Raw genomic sequence first — 19,290 nt, forward strand, 5'->3', positions numbered from 1 at the left:
CATTTGTCTTCGTGTACGGGTGCTGCGTTTGAGGAGCTTTATAGAGCGTCTCAAGAAAAAATTACCGACGATTACGTTACTTCCTAATTCGAAATTTGAGCGCAGCAAATAAGCTGTTTCACCTTTTCGATAGATTGAGGCAAAGAAATCGAGCAACACATGTATGCGCTATCACAGAATTTTTTTTTTATTTTTCACACGTATTCCTTTAACAAAGACTCCACTAACAGTTCTTGACAGTCATGAAGGAAGCTTTGTGGTTGGAGAAATAGACTGATATATTGACGCGTGTACTTATCTTTATCGGGCGACCACGTTTCGCCGCCTAACAAATGTAATCGCACAGCGCGGGATGCGCCTGCATGTATCCGAAGTTTCTGGAAAGTTATCGATGCTTCTATCCGGCTGTCTGTTGTCGCCAAACCCTGTCTTATCTGATTTCATCGCGTGACGCGAATGGTGTAGAACTTTGTGGAAGGCACGCGGGTCCGAACGATTAGTCTGGAACATTCGACGACTGTAGTATAAAAGCCGACGCGCTTGACCCGCTGATGAGATTTTCGACGATCGCCGACTGTGTTCGCCGCTATCGTTGTGCTTTAAGTGTACCCTGTTTTGTGGGCACAGGTTCGCCCAATAAAAGCTAGTTTGTCTTTCACAGTACTGCTACTGTGTTCTTAACGTCACCACCACGTGACATCTGGTGGAGGTGCTTTTGGTCCATGTACCGGACGCCCCCGACAAGCCGTGATCCAAGCCCGGACCGTAAAGAGAGCACCAACGTAGTTACGGACCATCGAGTAAGCCGTCGTCTACAACAGCTGCCCCCGGAGCACGGACTTCTGCCTGAGAAGACCAAGAAGGTTGCGGCCAAGACAACCACAATGGCTGCCCCAGTCTCACCCATCGTACTTCAACGACCCAGAGAGCCCCCTACCTTCCGTGGAGCTACGTCGGAGGATCCTGAAACCTGGCTCGAAACCTTCGAAAGGATCTCGACCTTCAATAACTGGACCTCTGAAGATAAGCTACGACACGTGTACTTCTCCTTGGAAGATGCCGCGAGGACTTGGTTTGAGAACCGGGAGTCCACCCTAGCAACATGGGACCTGTTCCGCAGTAACTTCCTGAGGACGTTCACGAGCGTTGTCCGAAAAGAAAGGGCCGAAGTTCTGCTGGAAACCCGAGGCCAACTTCCTAATGAGACCATCGCTATCTTCACAGAAGAGATGACCCGTCTTTTCCGGCACGCCGACCCGGAAATGTCCGAAGAGAAAAAAGTGCGTTTCTTGATGCGAGGCGTAAAGCAAGAACTTTTCGCCGGACTAATCCGAAACCCACCGAAGACCGTAGCCGAGTTCCTGACAGAGGCTACGACGATTGAGAAAACGTTAGAAATGCGCACTAGGCAATATAACCGCCAAGTGCTCACGCCTCAGTGCGCCGTCCAAGCGCTGGGCTCCGCTGATCTCCAAGAGACCATAAGGGCCATTGTGCGTGAAGAACTCCGCAAGGTCTTGAATTCGTCGCAGCCTCAAGTAGCCTCGATTGCTGACATCGTGAAAGATGAGGTTCAGCGATCACTGGGAGCTCCTGAGGTGCAACCTGAATTACCGCAGCCCCAGCCAGAAGCGATGACCTACGCCGCCGTCGCACGCCGTCAAGGGCCCCCGCCGCGACCGCGCCAGGACCCTGTCACGCCGCAGTTCCGTCGTCCGCCGCCACCGCCGCAGCCACCACGACCACCCGTCGCCCAGCGCACCTACGCGAGGAAGACGAACATTTGGCGCACCCCTGACCACCGCCCGCTCTGCTACCACTGCGGCGAAGCCGGCCACGTCTACCGACGATGCCCATACCGGGAGATGGGACTGCGAGGTTTCGCCGTCAACGCTCCGCGCCCGCAGCAAGGGGAACGCCCTCGCGATATCGCCGACTACCTCGCCGCCACTCAGTGGAACCCTCGACGACCATCCCGTTCGCCGTCACCAGGCCGCTGCCTGTCACCGCAGCGCCGACCATACACTGGCCCAGCCCGGGGCCGGTCAGCGAGCCCATACCCGGAAAACTAAAAGCAGCAACCGATGGAGGTGCGGTTGCTGTTCGTCGAACTGACGAAGATCCTCCGCCGCCGACGAAGACGACGAAGAAACCATCTCGACGACCTAATGACGACACGCCGCCGTCCCGACGAAGTCAGGAAGCCAAGACTACACCGACGAAAGATGACTTGATGACGCACCGTTCCAGCTTTAGTTCAACACGACGCAGCCGTGATCCGATGCCAAGACGTAACTGCAACGCCAGACAAAGAACCACCGAACTCGACGTGCTTCTCGACGGCCACGCAGTTACCGCCTTAGTGGACACAGGGGCCGATTACTCCGTAATGAGTGGACATATCGCCACCCAGTTAAAGAAAGTTAAGACCGCATGGGAAGGCCCTCAACTTCGTACCGCCGGAGGCCACCTGATTACGCCGACTGGAATCTGCACGGCAAGAATTACCGTTCATGACCGGACTTACCCTGCCACCTTCGTTATCCTCCAACAGTGTTCACGCGACGTCATTCTCGGCATGGACTTCCTAAACCAACACGGCGCAGTCATCGACTTGAAGTCGAAGTCGATAACCCTGTCTGAAGATCAAGCGATACCGCCGCAGAGCTCTCGTAGTCACCATGCCCTAAGCGTGCTCGAAAGTCAAGTCAGCATCCCACCTCGCTCCAGTATTATAATTTCCGTCGGCACAAAAACACCTGCCGACGTAGAAGGCGTCATCGAGGGTGACCAACGTCTACTGCTAGACCGTGAAATTTGCGTCGCAAGAGGGATCGCTCGACTCCATGGAGGGAAAACGGAAGTGATGCTAACCAACTTCAGCCAAGAGTTCAAGCACATCAGCAAGGGCATGACAATCGCGTACATCGAGGAAATTGTGGAAACGAGCAATGCCTTAGTCCTCACAGATTCTGCCGCATCTACCCCGCCGACCATAGTCCCCGAACCAGACTTCGACGTAAATCCAAGTCTCCCCATAAGCAAGCAGCAAGAGCTCAGAAGTCTTCTCCGACGATACAAGGACTGCTTTTCGACTTCATCAAAGATTCGACAAACACCAGTTGCAAAGCATCGCATAATAACCGAAGAGTGCGCTCAACCACTCCGCCAGAGCCCTTACCGAGTTTCGACACGAGAACGTGAAGCTATTAGGCAACAAGTCGACGAAATGCTCCGCGACGACATCATCCAGCCGTCGAAAAGCCCGTGGGCATCCCCTGTGGTCCTGGTAAAGAAAAAGGACGGAACCCTGCGTTTCTGCGTCGATTACCGTCGTCTGAACAAGATCACGAAGAAGGACGTATACCCCCTCCCACGAATAGACGACGCATTGGATCGGCTCTGCAACGCTAAATACTTCTCGTCGATGGATCTCAAGTCTGGCTACTGGCAAATAGAAGTCGACGAAAGAGATCGCGAAAAGACCGCCTTCATCACCCCAGACGGCCTCTACGAGTTCAAGGTTATGCCATTCGGACTGTGCTCGGCGCCTGCAACGTTCCAGCGCGTCATGGACACGGTTTTAGCAGGATTGAAGTGGCAGACCTGTCTCGTCTACTTGGATGACGTCGTCGTCTTCGCCGGAAATTTTGACGATCACCTTAGGCGGCTTGCAACAGTACTAGAGGCCATCAAATCATCAGGGCTCACTCTGAAGCCAGAAAAGTGCCGCTTCGCTTACGACGAGCTTCTGTTCCTAGGCCACGTCATCAGCAAATCCGGAGTACGCCCCGACCCGCAGAAAACAGCTGCCATCGCAAAGTTCCCGCAGCCTATTGACAAGAAAGCAGTGCGTAGATTCCTTGGCATGTGTGCCTACTACAGGCGCTTTGTCAAGGACTTTTCACGCATCGCTGAGCCGCTAACGCATCTAACCAAATCTGATGTCGAGTTCAAATGGCAAACGGCGCAGGTCGACGCATTTCAAGAACTAAAACGACGCATGCAGTCACCGCCGGTACTCGCACATTTCGACGAAGACGCCGATACCGAAATCCACACTGACGCCAGTAGCCTAGGCCTCGGTGCCGTCCTAGTCCAGAAGAAAGACGGGCATGAACGGGTGATATCTTATGCTAGCCGGTCGCTGTCAAAAGCGGAAGGCAATTATTCTACGACTGAAAAAGAATGCCTCGCCATCATTTGGGCTACAGCAAAATTCCGCCCATACCTATATGGCAGGCCATTCAAAGTCGTCAGCGACCATCACGCGTTGTGTTGGCTAGCTAACTTAAAGGACCCTTCAGGACGGCTGGCGAGGTGGAGCCTCAGACTGCAAGAATATGACGTCACGGTGATCTACAAGTCCGGACGAAAACACTCAGACGCCGACTGCCTATCACGCGCGCCCATCGATCCCCCGCCGGAAGACGACGAGGATGATGACGCCTTCCTCGGAATAATAAGCGCAGAAGACTTCAGTAAACAGCAACGCGCAGATCCGGAGCTAAAAGGCCTCGTCGAGTATTTGGAAGGGAACACCGACGTAGTACCTAGGGCATTTAAGCGCGGATTATCTTCGTTCACATTGCAAAACAACCTGCTCGTAAAGAAGAACTTCTCACCAGTCCGCGCCAGCTTCCTTCTTGTTGTTCCGTCAGCGCTGCGTCCAGAAGTACTGTACGCTCTACATGATGATCCAACCGCTGGGCACCTCGGATTCTCCCGAACGCTGTCGAGGATACAGGAAAGGTATTACTGGCCGCGTCTGACCGCCGACGTCGCTCGTTACGTCAAGACATGTCGAGATTGTCAGCGACGCAAGACACCACCTACAAGGCCAGCAGGATTACTACAGCCGATCAAACCTCCTTACCGACCATTTCAGCAGATCGGGATGGATTTGTTGGGACCGTTTCCAGCGTCATCATCCGGAAACAAGTGGATCGTCGTGGCAACGGACTATCTCACCCGCTTTGCTGAAACTAAAGCTCTACCGAAGGGCAGCGCAGCCGAAGTGGCGAAATTTTTCGTGGAGAACATTCTTCTGCGACATGGTGCCCCAGAAGTCCTCATCACCGACAGAGGAACAGCGTTTACAGCAGAGCTCACCCAAGCAATTCTGCAGTACAGCCATACAAGCCACAGGAGGACAACTGCCTATCACCCGCAGACGAATGGTCTCACTGAGCGCCTGAACAAGACCCTAGCCGACATGCTAGCAATGTACGTCGACGTCGAGCACAAGACGTGGGACGCGGTCCTGCCGTACGTAACCTTTGCTTACAACACGGCGGTGCAAGAAACAACACAGATCACGCCGTTTAAGCTGGTTTACGGCAGGAACCCGACGACGACGCTCGACGCCATGCTGCCGCACGTCACGGACGAAGAGAATCTTGATGTCGCGACCTTTCTCCAGCGCGCCGAAGAAGCCCGACAACTCGCCCGCCTACGGATCAAGAACCAGCAAAGGACCGACAGCCGACACTACAACCTCCGACGACGCTTCGTCGAATACCAGCCCGGTGACCGTGTTTGGGTTTGGACCCCTATACGCCGACGAGGACTGAGCGAGAAGCTTTTGCGTCGCTATTTCGGACCGTACAAGATCATCCGACGTGTTGGGGCACTGGACTATGAGGTCGTGCCAGACGGCATTTCGCTATCACAGCGGCGCCGCTCACGACCTGAAATAGTCCACGTTGTGCGACTGAAGCCGCACTACCAGCGATAATGAACTTTGGGACTTCGCGTAACTGATCTTTGGACTTTTTTTCTTTTCGTTGTTTTGTTACTTATGTTTAATAAGTGTCCTTTTGTGTTTCGCTCTCTTATATTTGTAGCATCGGGACGATGCTTTTTAAGAGGGGGGTATTGACGCGTGTACTTATCTTTATCGGGCGACCACGTTTCGCCGCCTAACAAATGTAATCGCACAGCGCGGGATGCGCCTGCATGTATCCGAAGTTTCTGGAAAGTTATCGATGCTTCTATCCGGCTGTCTGTTGTCGCCAAACCCTGTCTTATCTGATTTCATCGCGTGACGCGAATGGTGTAGAACTTTGTGGAAGGCACGCGGGTCCGAACGATTAGTCTGGAACATTCGACGACTGTAGTATAAAAGCCGACGCGCTTGACCCGCTGATGAGATTTTCGACGATCGCCGACTGTGTTCGCCGCTATCGTTGTGCTTTAAGTGTACCCTGTTTTGTGGGCACAGGTTCGCCCAATAAAAGCTAGTTTGTCTTTCACAGTACTGCTACTGTGTTCTTAACGTCACCACCACGTGACAATATGTTCGACTTGGTACACCAATGCTTGATTCTCAAAGACGAGATCTATACAAGTGCCTCGCGAGGTTGTCACAGCCGTGGGACGCGTTACGAGCGAGAGGAACGGGATGTTCTCCCGCATAAGTGTTAGGAAATTGCTGTTTGTCTTTATGTCAACATTAAAGTCCCCTACTACTAACATCGGTGTGGATCGATGGACGGTTAATGCGAGTTGCAGGAAGTGCACGACGTCTTTCGTGAGTGCGGTAGCGGACTCACGAAAGCGGTATCAGTCGGTCGCTGCTAGCGCTGGGGGGATGAAAGGGGGGCGGAGCTGGTTACGAGGCCGACGACAACACCGACGCGAAACCCAGGAACGGACGCCAAAGAGCCATTTGTGTAGCCAGCCCTCCTCCACAGTCTCTCCTCCTCCCTTCCATCATCCTCCCTCGCCCGGAGAGCCGACAGCGCGCATGCGCGGCGGCGGAGCAGATTCGTCGGCGAGCCAGTGTTGCCAGGTTTGGCTATATATAGCCAAATTGGGCTACAGAAAAAATTTTTTGGCGTCGACTTGGGTGAGTTGACTATGTGGCTATATTTGGGCTACTGAAAATCTGCGACTTGGCTTTGTTTGGGCTATGAGTGGCACCTTAATCCACGCTCCAGAGGTGGCTCTCATAGAGTAGAAACAAAACTTAAAGGCTATGTTTTAGCTGGCTGCGCCAGCAGTGCGGCTCCGCGTGTGCGCGCGAAATAACCCCCCCCCCCCTCCCCCTCTCTGCATCATTCTTTGAACCGATGATTTTATCCTTGACGAACTTAAATTTACACCGTGCAAACATTTACTCCAGCAATGTTGTCTCATCTTCGTCTTATCCCGACACCCAATCACCGGGCATCGGGATGAGCCTGGGAGTGGAAGGTGTTTCACATTGCACTGTACTAACATGGTTATGCTGAGAAACAGAGAGCAATATAGTTGTGCCATCGTGGCGCCGATATGAAAGAAGGGAAGCCTGGGTAAATGACACGCTCCAGTGTGTCCAAGGCGAAGATGTCTGGTTGAAGTATCGCGCTGGGCACAGTTTTCGACCTAGTCCGTGTTTCCCAAATGAACTGTAACGCGACAGGCGTTAAGGTCCCCGTGTCGCAGAAAATCAGGCGTCGACGCCGTTGCCGTGTGAAAAAAATGATACCGAATCACGTAGGCCCTTCGGCTGGCGCATATGCATTACTGAAGTAATTAATTTTCTCAAAGTAAAACGCGCCAGAAAATTCGTAAAATACGACTTACACTCACTCTATAGACATGGTAACGTCAAATTGTAATTTTATTATACGAGAAAACATGTTTGTTACCCGGAACCTCAAACGCAAACCCCTTTTTCAGCAGCTGTTCGACATCTTAGTAGGGGGGCGATGGTTTGGGCTAGTTGGTTTTCCATGAGACTGAGTGGTGCAGCGCGAAGCAGGACAGGGGACACGGGAAGAAAACGAGGACAAGCAGTTGCTGCCAAGCAGGAGCGGCGCGCCCCGCTCGGTTCCTTGCAGCACTATCCAGATGGCACTCGCCTCCGCAGCAGCGGCGGCGCCTGCCATGCGAGTGGAATGAAAAAAAAAGAACCAGAAAGCTCGCCTTCATGCATATTGTTCGCCTCCAGCGTTTGCAGGTAAACATTATGGTTGCATACGCTGCAGTTGCCTGGAAGCGTGAGAAGCAGTCAGGGATCTTTGAATGCTATCCCATTACACTCTTCAATGTGAAGATTAAAGAGCTGAGAGCCAATATTCAGGGTACTTATTTTTGAATGCAATGGAAAGTTTACTGGTCAGAGTGTGTAATCAAGAACTGGTAACGCGGAAAAAGCCACGGAAAATTTTTTATCAGAATTTTTTGATCTGCAGTGAGGGTGTAGTCTTTCACTGGCAGCTTGCTGACAGCGGTGGTAGGTGAGTGCGATAATGATTATAGGCCGGCATTAGTGGGAGGCAGACGACAAGTGCGGCCGTAATTGTGACAAAGTATTTTGTCTAACAATTCGACGTTCCTGCGATTCATGTTTTCCGAAGTGTTAAGTAGTTTTGCGGTAATAGCTACGTGTTTTCATTGTTTCCTGCCCAATTGCTTTGGTATTTAAACAGTGAAAGCGAAACCAATCGGATTGAAAACGAAACGACAATTTCACGCGTGATACGCTGTTCAGCGTGTTGGCGTAGTCATGCGTGCGCTTTTGATTTACGAAGCATAGAATAAAGGCGCAAGTGTCTAATAATAGCAACTGCAATTTTAAGCAATAATTATGTTGTACTTAATAATAGCCGACTTACTTGCAGTAATCTCATAAACTACATCCGAAGTACCAAGATTTCATTGCCAGGCCTCGCCACTTACTGGCCTTTGAGATATTCTTTGCCAATTTAAAATTATAATCCCTACTTCAATCCCGAACAGCGTGCCTGTTTCTATCGCCATAAATCATGATCAGTTCATTTCCATCAACGTCCCACAACACTTTCTGACCAGTTGTCCTCCAAGCGTCCTCCAAGTTTTTTGTTCGTGCTTCCATTCGACATTCGTTTCGATAGTTTCTCCCTCAGCAGCGATTCGCTGGAACTCGAGTTTCCGGGGCCAACAAAACATGTGCTCTATGTTCGAGCATCATGTAGCTGTTGTAGAAGGATCGACATTTGGGCGAGTTGGTACTGGCTGAACATTTTGAAAGGGCAGCGTAATAGGACGAAGACAGATGGCAGAAACACACAAGACAGCGCTGATCTCACAACTAACTTTATTCGAAGGCATACACGAACTTATGTACATAACCCATGGTTACGTACTCTCCCATCGATGGTGTCATTATCAGTGCGCAGGCAAAAAAACGTAAACCCTGTAATGCAATGCTACGTTATGAGACGGCTTAAAAATTCAAATTCACTGCCATGCAAATTTAACGATGGCATGCTTACACAACGCGACCCTTTTTTCCTGATATAATAGGCCTCAATAATCTCCATTGTGCCCTGATTTCTATGCGCGGATTTCTAGGCCCAGGTGGCCTCCACTCATATTGGGAAAGGCTGTACTGTTAAGCATACTTCCCTGTTTGTCCACTGTAGAATGGCAGTTGTTTACGAGCTTCCATTTTCCTGCGGTCACATCTATATCGGCCAAACAGGTTGTTGCCTGAACGTTAGATTGTGTGAGCATAGGCCCCTGCTAACGGGTAATGCCTACTCGCAAGTCGCGCGGCACTGCTCTGAGCAAACACCATAATACTTTCCGCGCATAGAAATCAGACCACGAGGGAGATTATGGAGGCGTACTAAATCAGGAAGAAAGGGTCACGTTGTGTAAGCACGCCATCGTTAAATTTGCATGACAGTGAATTTCAATTTTTAAGCCGCCTCATAGTGTAGCATTAGATTACAGGGTTTTGCGTTTTTTGCCTGCGCCTAACTCTATGGCCTGCGCGCTGTAATGATGCCATCGATGGGAGGGCACGTGGTTATGGTTTGTGTACATAAGTTTGTGTATGCCTTCGAATGAAGTTAGTTGTGAGATCAGCGCTGTCCTGTGTGTTCCTGCATTCTGTCTTCGTCATATTGCACTGCCCCTTCAAGATGTTTAGCTGTTGTAGTTCTCAAGGGTGGACCGTCACGGTATCACGGACATTTTTTTTTACGACGGGTTGTACAAAAAGCGATTACCGTAGTCGAATGCGAAAATGTATATACAGAGAAAACTGAAAAAAACAATGGCTATATTTGGCTACAAATTTGTTTTGCTCTTTTTTGTGTTTGGCTACATTTGGGCTACAGTTGCTTTAGCTTTGGGCTACGCCACGTTGTCGGACCTGGCAACACTGCGGCGAGCTGGTTACGAGGCCGACGACAACGCAGACGACAACGACGACGCGAAACCCAGGAACGGACGCCAAAGAGCTGCGCTCTAAAAAAATTGGAGGACGCTTAAGCTTCGCCTTCAAGAGTGGAACGCGACAGCGTTCCCGTCGACCCGCCAAGGGGTGTAAGACCATGGGCTACAGGGCAGCCATCACTTACGAGGCACCCCGCATCGGACGCGGTGAGCGTCAGCCATATGGTCGAGCAACGCGGCGTTCGGCGCAGCAACGAAACGTGCGCCTGAGCAACCGGAACGAACCAAAGAACTCGGTATCTCGGAGGGGGGAAATGATGCACGCCAGCCAAACGTCGTGATCGGCACGGGCAGAGAGGTAGACAGATAGTGATCTAAAGAAAGGAAGGACGCTTGATTCTGCGGAGGGAGCAAGGCGAAGCGTTGTCAGGGGAGAGAGAGTCCGGGCAACGACCCCCCTCGCACAGGTCCTTCCACAGCTCTAATGCGCGCGTGGCGCGCCATCTATCGAGGCAGCGCCCTACATGCAGAGGAGGGGGGTCTTCTGTGTTTGCCGCAAGATGGCTCTGCGTGTGCGGAAAGCGCAGAAGAAATGCAGCGGAAACGCACTTCGCTACTCGTGTAATTGCGACTTCTGTAAGTTACATGTTCATAATTACCGATATACACTGCAGTATAACTTTCCACGGCTCGTTGCGAAGGCAACACCGCATTCCCTAGAGGCGCGTTTGTACCGCTTAGAAGCATCAAACTCGTGGCTGAGTGGTAGCGTCTCCGTCTCGCACTCCGGAGACCCTGGTTCGATTCCCATCCAGCCCATCTGGGAAGTTGCTTTTTATTGATGAAGTGCCTGCCGTGATTTATCACTCACGGTCAACGCCGCCGACACCGACACCCGACGCCGACGACACCGGCTTTTCTGCGACACGAGCTCCTTAACGCTATCGCGTTAAAACAATTTCTTTGGAGCTTCACATGTAAGAGGAGTGTCTCCCTAGTACGAGGAGGTTTTCTTTATTTTTTTTTCTCCCGATAACAGTACTCATGTGCCACTTCTGTCACCATGACATTTTTTTTGGGTTCTCCCTTGATCCTCAAGTGAGTTTCACACATCACGCAGACGTCCGCATCTATCCAGTAATGATGCCATTTACAAAAATCTTAAGCAACCGAGGCCCACACCTACTCAATCAACGCCAACTCAATTTAAGGAAGGGCTGCTCAAAATCTGATCGAAACCATCCAGTTTGGGAAAAGCTAATTTATGCAGTAGCATTCTTTTTATTATTATTGTGAGAGACGTGAAATACACACCATGAAATGAACGTCTGTCTGTTATCCTTTTGTTACTGCGGTGCGAAATCATCGCGCGTAATTCAATTTTGCCTTGTTTGGTGGTCTGTCAGCACTTTGTGTTCTTCAAGAAAATCAGCTACAGGTTTATAAATTATGTGCGCGAAACTTTTCTCCATCTGCCACCCGCAACATATTTAAAGAAGAGAGAAAGCAGCCGGGGCCTTGAGATTTCGAAAATGCCGTGCTCTAAAATTTTCACATCCGCCATTGGGAAGATAATAATTATCCGTCATAAAAAAAAGAAAACAGCTTTGAAATGAGCATTGATAGTGGCCACGTTTTTCGGGGCATGTCCTGATGAAATTATTTCAGTTCACTTTGTTGGTTCAATTGCATTTGTTGGCTCCTTGCAGCATTTTAGATTTCATCTTTTTCAGTATTCTTAGTGTTCTCATTGTAGTATGAATAACCTGCAGATTTTTTGTTGTTGTTTTGCGTTTCACAATGCTGAGCGATGTTTTTCTTTTCCTTGAAGCTAGCCATAGAACTATAAAACTTTCTATAAAATCATTACAATAAGAATCCAGCATACGGTTCATCATCGGCGCGATAAACGTTCGGGAAGTGGCGACGTTTAATGCCGTGATCATGAAGCTTAACACCACAGCATGTTCATCAGAAATGCCAGGGGTGACGTAACGCAAGGCGTGAATCGAATCTAAGATTGAAATGACGTTCTGAATTCTTTTGGTTCCAGATATAACAAACAAAAATAAAAAAGGATGTCATTGATTGCCATTCAAACTTCAAGAGCGCGTAGATAAAGTGCTCCGGTTTACATTCGGCAAATGAAAATGAACGGCTAAAATTAACCTATCGTCTGGTTTCTTGCGGGAGATCACGTGCGCACGCAAATTTCTTCGTACGGGAATTATATGAAGTGAAGGCGGCTACAGATGATTTCCTTTGCCTAGTTCATGTTCGTTGGCGCAAATTGCAAACATAATACTTGGAGGAACATTTCCACTAATCTACAGGGGTCTCTCATTTCTCCGATTGCTCGCAAACACATTGCATTGCTAGTCGTGACGTTTCACAGTGACGTTTCACCATGCACGTCGAAGTTGATTACTAGTACCGCGCCAGCGTCAACTGGCCGGCGAAGCGACGAGCTCAGCAGCGCATGCGCAAAGCCCTACAACACCCCAACCGAGCTTCCCTGCTTATCGGAGAGAGCAAGTGCGCGTTAACGCGGGCTCGTCTGACGATCTGGATTAAAGAAAAAAAAAGTGTGTCCGAGATATTGACAAAGACAAATGGTCGCGGTCGCTCTGAATCTTAGCGTATTATAGAAAACGTGGGATGGCGGTGCTTGCTCGAGGGTCAAAAAGTACAATCTTCGAACTAGCGCTCCCGGCGGAACGTGGAGCTAGCATCCTTCTTCTAGGAAGGGTTTGCAATGGACTGCTTTAATGTGCCGACCACGCGTCACGGGTCGCGTATAGAGCCAACCTTGGGCAAGAACGCGTCTAGCACAACCGATCGCGGTTGCGATAACCCATCGGTAGTAGCGAAAAAAAGAAAAAAAAATTACTGACGATTACGTTACTTCCCAATGCGAAATTTGAGCGCAGCAAATAAGCTGTTTCACCTTTTCGATAGATTGAGGCAAAGAAATCGAGCAACACATGTATGCGCTATCACAGAATTAATCACAGGCGGTAAATCCGCTAGAGGGTCAAGATAACGTGACTGCATAGAACACCGTCGCCGCCATGCAGACAGAGGAGGAAAGGGTCCCCCCCCCCCCCCTGTTCTAGCGGCGGTAAAATTCTGTGATAGCGCATACATGTGTTGCTCGATTTCTTTGCCTCAATCTATCGAAAAGGTGAAACAGCTTCATCGTCGTTGGTCGATTTACCGCCGGTCCCGGTGGCGGCGGATCTGTATATGTGCACCGCCCGAGCCGAAATTGCCGCTGCCGTTCGCCCTGTGCGGTGGCAATCAAAGAGCCAGATCGGTGGCGGCGGATCTGTATATGTACACCGCCCGAGCCGAAATTGCCGCTGCCGTTCGCCACTGCGAAATTATCTGCCAGTTCTTTCTGAGCCATGAGCGAGACGACCGATGGAAGTCCTCCGTCTGCTGCTGCTGCTGCTGCTAAACGAGCTGCCAGAGCAGAGGCCCAGTGCCGTCGCCGTCAGAATCCAGAGGTGCGTGCCGCCGAAGCAGAAGCAGCAGAAGCTTACCGTCGCCGCCGCCGAGAAGACCCTGCCGTTCGCGCCGCCGAAGCGGAGGCTCATCGCCGCCGTCGAGAGCAACCAGCAGTAAGCGAGGCTGAAGCAGAAGCTCATCGCCGCCGCTTCTTATCTTATCTCTAGCGGCGTCAGCGGCATCGAGCGGTATCAGTTGGTCGCTGCTAGCGCTGGGGGGATGAAAGGGTGGTGGAGCTGGTTACGAGGCCGACAACGCCGACGACGACGCGAAACCCAGGAACGGACGCCAAAGAGCTGCGCTCTAAAAACACCTACCCGCAGTTTGTTGCAATAACCGTGAATGTGGTTCTAAATATAGGTTCGCTGGTCACTGAAACTTTCTCATAACGCACACCACTGTAGTCGAAAAAGAAGAAAACACGCACAATAGATATGATGCAGCCGTCACCGCATTATTTCGTGTTTTCCTTATTGCATTACTTTCGTGTGCATACGCGCTAGGGCCACGCAGGCCAGGAGGCAAGGGAAAAAAACAATGATACGCGATCCTAAGCTTGGACTTGGCTGATGTGGCACTCGCATTTATGTTCTTTACCTGAGGCGAGCGCAACGCGCCAACTGAACTCCAATTTCCCATAACGGAAATTCGTATCTGGCGATTTGGTTGTATTTTTGGCTAATGTTCGCGTTTTTCGCCCGAGCATGCGCTTCACTGCGCTGCTCTTTGCCCCTTCATTGCGGGTTCACTGCCCTGAAGGCTTGTTCCGCGTTGGGCCGAACCACCAGGCAAAAAGTCTGGGCGCCGCCATCTTTTTGAGAGCGGCGCCGGGGGCACAATCGCGCCTTGCTCATTGAGTTTTCCCCCAAAACTGAACAAAATAGCCGTATTTAAATGAGAAAGATGCCACGAGTGCCCCAACGAAGAACCCTTAGGATTACCGAAGGGTAATTGAGGGCGACGCAACGAGCTTTGGAAAGAAGAATGATGGGTGTAGCGCTACAGGGGATAAGAATAGAGCAGATTGGGAGGGTGAGCGAACAAACGCGAGCGAATGACACCTTAGTTTAAACCAAGAAAAAGAAATGGGCATGCGCAGGGCATGCAATGTGGCGGGAAGATCATTAAGGGTTACCGACTGAATTCCAAGAGAAGGGAAGCGTAGCATGGGGTGGCAGAAATTTAGGAGGGCAGATTAGATTAGGAAGTGCGCAGGCACTATACGGCGACCGTGACCGGGGTTACACGTGACCGGGGTGCTTGGAGAATTATGGGAGAGGTCTTTGCCCTGCAGTGGGCGTAGCCATCAGGGTGATGACGAAAAGGTAGCAACAGGTATTCATAACATACAGGTTGGAAAGCTGAGTCACCTTGAACCCTTGAATACATTTCGCCACACTTGGCCATACGACAAGTTTGTTTTCGATGCGCTCGGTCCTACTGCAGCGAAAATGTGCACACAAAGGCTGCACAGTATTTGCCGGAAATCGGGCACTCCATTTTTGTTTCATAGGGAACCTTTCTTCCACTAGGGCAGCGGATTTTGGCAGGGCGAGCTTGCTGTGGTTTACGGATCCAAGCGATAGTGAACTCCAAAATCCAGTGTTGGCTTTTAGCGGGACTTACATTGATTGCAAAACCCACGGCTAATCACCCTTCTCCTCCCCTCCAAGTGGCTCATTACAGCAGACAATCGTTCAGAAACACCGGCATCGTTGCGTATAGTATGGGAATGGTGCGTGTCACGTGAGTGCTCGCTTCGAGCTTGTGTTCTTCATTTTGATTGAATGAACTCACCTAAGTGAGCGGGGGCCGATCCCGGAGGTCGTGCAATACCGGGCCGACCTGCGGCGGAGGTGAAGCAGGCTTGAAGCACTCCGCCAACTTCAAAAATAGGTTTAATATCGTGGGTCCATATAGAACCCGTATCAGATATTAAGCTGATAAGAACAGATACTACACAAAGGGAAGGTTTTATTCCACCAACAACAAAAAGTATGGTATCATAATTTCCAATACACAGTGTTCTCATTGCTAAACATTTTTTGGTACTTCCATAATATTCGCGTAGTGAGCTCTTTCCTCTCTATACATCCAGTCTGCGCGTATCTTTACACAATTCTAGTGCTGGTCAACAGTTAGAAGAGAGAGAAAGGCGGTCATTGAGAACAGGTAAGACAGGAAACCTCGTTGAGTCTTTGTGGTACCGGTGCTTATATCTGTTAGTGGCTGCCGTTGCAGCGTCAGTGACAGCACTTGGTGCTACATGTTGCCGCAACTTGTGCGGTTGTATGTGGTGTGAGGGGGGGGGGTATTAATAAGGATTAATAAGGTGTTAAGGGTAGGGAGAGTTGTCCGTTTTTATAAATGAAGAATTTTGTATGGCAACGCCGGAGGAAGCTTTCCTCCCCGGTGGCTCCGATTTCTTCGTGCAGGTGGTTCCGTAAAAGTAGGCTGATTTTCTGGAGGGTGGGGTATGCCGCCCTTTCTGGCTTTGTCCTTGCTTCCGCAAGGCATCTGCGTTTCCATATGGCATACATGGTGCATGCCAGCACCAGGGTATCAAATCTGCCTTTAGAGTTTTTTGTTGTAGCGGTGACCTTACGCCAAAAACCTTGGATACTAGTTGCCATACTATCTTGGCAGCGGCACACTGAAAAAGGGCGTGATCCATGGTTTCAATGTGTTTGCAGTTCGGGCAGTGGTTGTTTGGCACAATGCCCATTCGGTATAGCCTTTGGCGTGTTGGGAGGACTTGCCACTGTTTTTGAGTTCAAAGTCTCGTACTTCCTTGGGAAGCCTCATGTTCTTTCGAAGGTTTTCTTTGACGCATTCCATTTTTGTCTTATCCTCCTCGGAGAGTTGCTTTAGTGCCAGGGTCTCGTTAATTCGAGCGGGTGAGTCTGCATCAATTTTTACGTCCGGGGCCTCTTTTTCTAACATGGCCTTGGTGTTTATTGCGGCCTTATAGAATTCGGAGGGGGATTCGGCGAGTGGTCCAGGGGTTCCGTTGTGGTCTACGATACTGCTGTACGTGCTGTTCCAGTATTTCATTAGGCTCTTGCCGACGTAGTTGGACGAGTTGTTTAAGAAACGTGCTATTTTGAGAGCTAAAAGCCGGGAAGTTGTCTTGACGTGTGGGAGGCCGAGACCACCACACGACGTCGCAAGTTGCAGGATGTTCCGTTTTAATGGGGGGGGGGGGTTGTTATCCCATAGAAAGGCTGTGATCATTCTGTTGAGCTTGGTAATTGCTTTACTCGGTATTAAGCCTATGCGGCTTGCATAATTGGCGTAGCCGCAAACTGTGGTTTTAATTACGAGAGCCTTGTCTGTCAAGGTTAGTTGCATTTGTTGTAACTTGTAGAGTGCTTGTTCTGCTTTTGTGGTGGCGACCTGCCATGTAGTTGGAAACTGCCCCTTTTTGCGTAAAATACATTCCGAGTACCTTCACAGTGTCGACTCGTTGCAGGTTGCCGATTGCATTCGATGGGAAGGAGCCGAATATTAGCGCTTTGCTTTTCCCTTCATTGAACGCGGCGCCAGATAGTGTTGCATACTCTTCAAAAATCGATCTGAAGTGCCTGAGACTTGACTCGTTGCGAATAAAGACGGAAAGATCGTCTGCGTAAGCCATTATTTTCACTCCTTCCTGTCCTGTCATCGGGAAACCACGGATGCGTTCTTCTCCGATGATGCGAGTAAGCAAGGGTTCTAAGGAGATGACAAACAGGGTTGATCCGAGAGGGCATCCCTGCCGTATTCCCCGCTTATAATGAAATTCCTGCGTGACGGTCCTGTTTATTTGTATGCTGCAAGTCATATTACTGTACAAAAGCTTAATTATCTCGATAAATTCCGTGGGAAAACAGAAATATTCCATTACTGTGAAAAGATAATCGTGGTTGACTCGGTCAAAGGCTTTTGCCTGATCTAGCGAAAGAAAAGCACCGCTTATCTGTTTTACTGTCGCATATTCCAAGATATCTCGTGTTAAAGTCAAGTTTGCAAAAATGGAACTGCCGGGGACCGCACATGTTTGATAAGGGGATATTTCCTCCTGAGACCTGGGATGCATTTTGGGGCACAGATTTTTCCCAAACATTCAGAATAAATCAGTAGGGTTATGAAGGTGAAAAGTGTTAAATAGTTTTTCAATAGCCCTGATAGTTTCAGCTCAGCGCGATGTCCAATATATTGGACACTGGGATGCTACCCGGTCTTTTTTCACCCAGCACGCTCGTAATGACGTACCGCAGATATTGCACTCAAACTCATGTGCAAAAATATTTTAATAAGTCGAAAGGCAAAGTAATGAATAAAGTACATAAAAGAGCACTCTTCTGCTCAACAAAAATATTTCTTTTGTGCTCATTTCCTGTGGGCAATTTCAAAACACCTCTTTGTCCTTGGTGATGCAGCAGTAGAGCCGACATTTGGTGCAAAATAGCGACATTTGGTGCAATAATAATGTCGCAGCCCTGTAGTCTGCCACGGGCAGCATTTGCAGTGCCTGCCACCATTGAGCAGTGCGTAGTGCTCTTTTCTTTAATTTCTCCAGGAGACAGTCGAGCCTGCTTTGATGGCGGATGCCACTCGGCTTCGTTCTCACTCTCCGTTTCATCCTGCTTCTTCCCTTGAGCCACGACAGTCTCAGCAACAGATTGGCGGAACTGCACATATTTGAGTATTTCCGCTGTTTCTTAAGGGAGCGTATGTCCCGCGTCTACCTCGCCCAGCAGTTGTTGAGGGCAATGTCGAAGAGGCAAAAGATGGCTCTGGTTGTCCACTTGTTCACACGTGCTTTAATCCTGTAGTAACTTATCATTCAGTCTGCCTTGTCAACACCACCCATGTTGACGTTGTACATGCGAACAAAATCTGGTAGAGGGATATCGATATGTTTTTCCCTTACGAGGCCACCTGCTACAGCTGGTGTCTTGCGGGTCCAAGCCATGGATTGAAAAAAGAAAAGTTACCGGCTTAATTCACCCGACACGTGACGCCGGTCACCTAAAGAAAAAAAAGAGAGGCGATTTCGTTCACAAGCCGCTAAATGCCAACAGTACTCGCCTGCTGTTCATAACAAGGCCATGGCAAAAGCCCGGTCAAAATAACCGGGTTGAGTCCTAGCGTCCAACGTAATGGACACACGAAATCAAAGGAAGCGTAAAAAAAAGTAAGGGCACGAACAGTTTAAATTTTGTATTGTGCGCGTACGCAGTTGTATTAACTTGAATACAAAATCAAAGATATGCCCAAAAAGCAGGTAGAAATACCAGAAACGGTGCTTACTTCTCCGGCAGCTGCCGTAAAACGCCGCGCCGCTGAATGCCGCCATTGTGGAACTCTTTCGGCGGGAATTTGAACGATGTATTTTCATCAATGCTGCATAGATGGCGCAAGCAGGTGTCCAATGAGTGGGCCAGCGCGATTTTATGAGGATGGAAGCCTTGTCACAGGAGTACTGTCTCATATCTGAATGTCCAATATATTGGACAATTCCCCATAGCGGGGTCTCAGGAGGATTTACTTGGGGAGGGCTTGTTTGATTCTGTTATTTAATACAGCTGCTGTGATTTTATAATCCGTGTTTAGTAGGGCGATTGGACGCCACGATTGTGGGCA

At 49.8% G+C, this 19,290-nt stretch overlaps 1 non-coding gene across 1 annotated transcript; it reads right to left on the reverse strand.

Moving 5' to 3' along the window:
- Window positions 1-15,464: 15,464 nt before the first annotated feature.
- On the reverse strand, window positions 15,465-15,661 carry LOC135908051 (U2 spliceosomal RNA). Its single transcript, XR_010566180.1, has one exon. It is a non-coding gene; the product is annotated as a U2 spliceosomal RNA (small nuclear RNA).
- Window positions 15,662-19,290: the final 3,629 nt, after the last annotated feature.

This window comes from Dermacentor albipictus, chromosome 10 (genome assembly GCF_038994185.2).
Source record: "Dermacentor albipictus isolate Rhodes 1998 colony chromosome 10, USDA_Dalb.pri_finalv2, whole genome shotgun sequence".
Classification (NCBI taxonomy): Eukaryota; Metazoa; Arthropoda; class Arachnida; order Ixodida; family Ixodidae; genus Dermacentor; species Dermacentor albipictus.